At 40.7% G+C, this 4,596-nt stretch overlaps 1 non-coding gene across 1 annotated transcript; it reads right to left on the minus strand.

The window, feature by feature from the left end:
• Positions 1 to 2,951: 2,951 nt before the first annotated feature.
• TRNAA-GGC lies at positions 2,952 to 3,023 on the minus strand. The gene has a single exon. It is a non-coding gene; the product is annotated as a tRNA-Ala (tRNA).
• Between the last annotated feature and the right edge of the window lie 1,573 nt (positions 3,024 to 4,596).

The raw sequence follows: 4,596 nt of genomic DNA on the forward strand, positions 1-4,596 counted from the left end.
CCAAAATATTCATCAAAATCCTACTCTAAACAGTCAACAAGAAAACTGGCAAATCACATTTGAATAGGTTCAATAATTTTCTATGTAAATGAATGTAACTAAAACTAAAAAGCATAGATTTTACCTTTCCTTCATGCTGCTTCTTAAAGTACGATTTCATCTAGCTTCATTATAAGACAACACTGTCCTAATGTGAACTCTTCTTTACTAAGAAAAGCTGTCTAACGGAGGCTTATTTCTTCACTTGAACGGGCCATAAATGAGGTTTCACAGGCGTAACGTGAGACTCAGATGAATGTCTAAGAAGGTAAATTGTTCAGATACTGCTCTCTTTCACACTGTGCACTGAACCTCTCAAATACATTCAAATAACTTCAGACGGGGCCCCGTTTCCTTTCCCACAAAGGGCACCTCGCTCACCATGATAGACAAAACAGTGCTCCCCCCCCGCCCCCAAGAGGTCCATGTCTTAATACCTAGAGCCTGTAAACATACCCTTTACATGGCAAAGGGGGCTTTGCAGTTGCTGTACACCTGAAACAAACACTGTAAATTTACTACACTTCAATAAAAAATTAGAATTTTTTTTAAATGAAACTTTGCTAGTGTGATTAAGAAAAGGATTTTGAGATGGGGAACTTGTCTTGGACTTTCCAGGAGGGAGGAAGGGGTTAGAAGCCAAGGAATGCAGGGGGCCTCTAGAATCTGAAATGGATTCTTCTCTAGAGCTTCCAGAAGGAACACAGCCCTGCCAACACCTTGATTTTAGCCCAAGGAGATCCCTTTCAGCCTTCAGACCTCTCAAATTTGGGCTATTTTAAGCCACTGAATTAGTGATCATTTGTTACAGCAGCAATAGAAAACTAATACATTTGTGTATTACCTTCCTTCCCATCCTACACCCCGTCTCTCCTCCACATGCACACTGGAGCCTGCCCTGGCTGAAGCATCAATTCTTCCAGGAAGTCTTCCTTTCTGACCCCCATCCCAACCTCCCCTCCAAAGAGATAAGGTGCCTCTCTCAGTTCTAACCTCCATCAGAGCCCTTGTCAGACCATTATTATAATTAACTGATGCTCCCCGAGCAGACATCAAACTTCCGAAGGGCAAGAACTGTGTCTTGGGATTTTTGTATCCCTTGCTCTCAGCATGGGGCGTGGCACAGCTCAGACCCTCAAAAAATATCTCTTAAATGAATAACTGCTGTTTCAAAGGTTTTGAACAGTTCATCATCTCCCGAAAACAAACTATACCCATTTTCACCTGAGATAGGGAACATCTATTGAATGAATGAACAATTGGGGGAAAAACGCTGTTGAATCACAGTAACTGCACCCATGAATGGTGTCAGAGAAAAATAACATTGTGCTGACCAGCCCACTGGCCATTTTACGCTCCTCTTTTTGCCCCCAAGACTCAATTACCAGCTTCTAGGCAGTCCTCTGTCAGGCATTTCAACAGAGATTGCTGGTTTAACATAGATTTGCCAAATGTTAACTTTGCTCATGTAGCTTTGTGTTATGTTATACTGTCCACAGCAATAGTGCCAGAAAAGACGATCTGTATCATTTAAGAAACTTGAAATTTTTATCTATATTAATAAAAGAAAAAAGTTACTAAAGCAGTGCAGCTATGTTTCTGAAGGAAGGGGAGGAAATGCCTTCTAGAGGGACATAAAATTCTGAAGGGAACAGAAGCAAGATTTTACAAGACTATTTGAGATAATGTCAAGTACAAGAACAAAAGAACATAAACTAAGGCTCAGAAAGGGTCAGACCCTCTAGGAATTTAAGCAGAATTTCTTTAGACATAGAGAAGGAAGTTTATAGAATAAAAAGCAGAGGGTTGAAATGGGGGAAAGGCTGTTGTAAATATATCTGAAGCTGTTAGACCAAAATTGTTCCCTGAGTTATACTCAAATCATAGATCATGGCTTCTAATTCCTCAGAACAGAGCAACTCAGCATTGAGTAATGGGCTCTCTTTGGGTGGTGTCATTTTTATCTTCTTTTTAACTTCCTTTAAATCAGTCCTTTAATTTAGCCACTTGGCAGGGCCTTAGGGTATATAAGCCAGTGCTCTCCAAGGTTACCAGACAAAGTCTTGGTCTCACAGATGAGAAAACCAAGACGTGGAGTTTAAACTGTTTGCCACGGGACAGGTGATGAGTCCCTGACCAGGAAGTCTGGAATTCAGACTTATTAGACCACAAAGGGGCTGCTTATTGAATTGAACCCTGGCTTTGTGATTGTTTTTTTCCATCTCAGAAGTGAAGTTGTCATGATGAAATGCCCATTGATTCCAGGGACCACTGTTATTATTACTTACTTACCAAGGCCAAATCTTTCTTTACAAATGATGCCAATTATCATCTGTGTGATTTACTTGATGCATAGTCTTGTTAAATGAGTGGTTTGGCCAATAGTGTGATGTAGTCAATGGGGAAAGAAATCATTCCCAGAAGGAAGTGGGACTTGAACTAGCAGCTGTGCGATGGGCGGAAGTTGGCTAGGTGCAGAGAAGGAAAGCAGAGTGGAAGAGAGTCCTGAGATGCACAGTGGGGTGGGGCCATCAGGTGTCCTAAGCAGAGATCTTCTTTCAGGGAGATGTCAGCAGCCTCCTGGTACAGGACAGGGCAGCATGGAAGCTGGCTCAGGGGATAGTCAGCTCCTGACCAGACCATGTCCAAGTGACCAGTTCTTTCAAGGGGCTGCCCAAATCAACAAACCCCACTTAGGGCAGGTGACTGTCAGAGAAAGTCATGCACATCAAAGCAGCATGGATTGATTGAGGTGGTAGAAGTCAGAACAAGGATTAAGCAATTGGCTAGTTTTTCCTGCCCTTCTGCTCTGTGAAACAGAGAGACTGGCAATGAGTTTTTAAATGCATATTAAAAACAAAAATGAAATAATATGTTGTTCTATTACATTTGCACAAATTTTTATCCCTTAACAGAGGCACTGGGGATTGAACCCAGGACCTTGTGCATGCCAAGCACATGCTTTACCACTGAGCTATACCCCCCACACTCTTTTTCTGTAGAAAAAAATTTCTTTAATATTTAATACTTGTAAGAGTTCTATAAAACAGGCATTCTTGTCTTCACTGATGAGGACGTAAATTGGACAAACATTTTCCAATCATAATTAATTCACTTACTTAACAATTATTGGTTGAGCACCTCCCTATTCACCAGGCACATGCCTTTGAAACATCTTGCCTTTTGTTCGCCCTCCTTTTCCCCAGACTTCTCTTACTGCCTCTGGCTTCCTAGAGCAGCTCATCAGTGATAATCCACCCAGACCCAGCCTCTCTAGACAACGGTCCAGGATGCAGACCTACCCTTCTCTCTCGTTTTCCTTTCAAAACAAATCTGTTTGGTGTCTCATTCTACTAGGGCCCTGCATTCAGCTAGCTCCACCCAGTAAAGTACAGTGAGTGACATCAAACAAACATTTAAGTTAAGTTAATTCAACCAGGTACCCTCAAGAACAATAATAGATTTTTTTTTTCATATAACCTGAACCCTTACCACCAGTTAAATATCTCATCTGCTACTCATCTAGAAATAGTGATCTAGTCTAACTCTGAAGCGAAACTGTGTTACCTAATTACATACACACAAAATCATATGTGGTGAAATTTATGGGCATTTTGATGGTGATTTTGACTATGCTGAATATTCCCCTTAATTACTAACATTAGAAGCTGACCCAATCCCTCAGATGCTCCTCTGACTCAAGCTCAACCAAATGATGCCAAAGAGCTAAAGAGCTAAGGTTAATCATCTACTCACATGTTTCCTTTGCAGAGACATTTGTGTTGTAAAAGAGGACATTTGGAGGAGCAGTGGTTTATTCGTAAGGAATAACACTGTGGTGGGTGTAATACTTACCGGGAAGGGGCCTTTTAGCCAGGCTTCTCCTTGATACAGCAAGCTTTGAAATCTGTCTTCTTCAGCTTTATTAAAAGAACCAGACTGGTCCAACAAAGTAGTTCACATGCCTTGGTGCCCTTATATACATTACAGATGCTTTGGGAATATTGTCATCAGTGTACAACTCAGTGAATCAGATCAACACTTAAATGCTTACTGAGCGTCTAAGAGGAAGCTAGCTATATAAGTACTTTCCTATATATTATTTCATTTAATCCTCACAATCATTTTGTGAGGTAGGTTCTGTAGCTATTTTTATAAATGAAGAAACTGAGGCTCAAACAGCATTAAGTTGCACATTTGGTAAAGCAAAGATTTGAACTCAAATCTGATTGACTACTGAGCCAACTGCAACGGAACAGTGCTTCTAAATGACCTGCCTACAAACATTTGATGCCACTTACATACAACCTTTTGATTTGGGCAGGAAAGTTTCCAAGTTCCTTGTAACATAGATTATAGTATAGATTGTCTAATAACTCCCTACACCTCTGTATCACTTAGCAATTTGAAAAGTGCTTTTAGATATATTATCTTAATTGACTAACAAAACCTCATGAGGCTGCAGGGCAAATATTATTACCCTCAGTTTTACAAAAGAAACTGATGACCAGAGAGGGTAGGAGCAGACACAGGGTTGGGAAAAGGTGGACAATTTTG

This window comes from Camelus ferus, chromosome 5 (genome assembly GCF_009834535.1).
Source record: "Camelus ferus isolate YT-003-E chromosome 5, BCGSAC_Cfer_1.0, whole genome shotgun sequence".
Taxonomy (NCBI): domain Eukaryota; kingdom Metazoa; phylum Chordata; class Mammalia; order Artiodactyla; family Camelidae; genus Camelus; species Camelus ferus.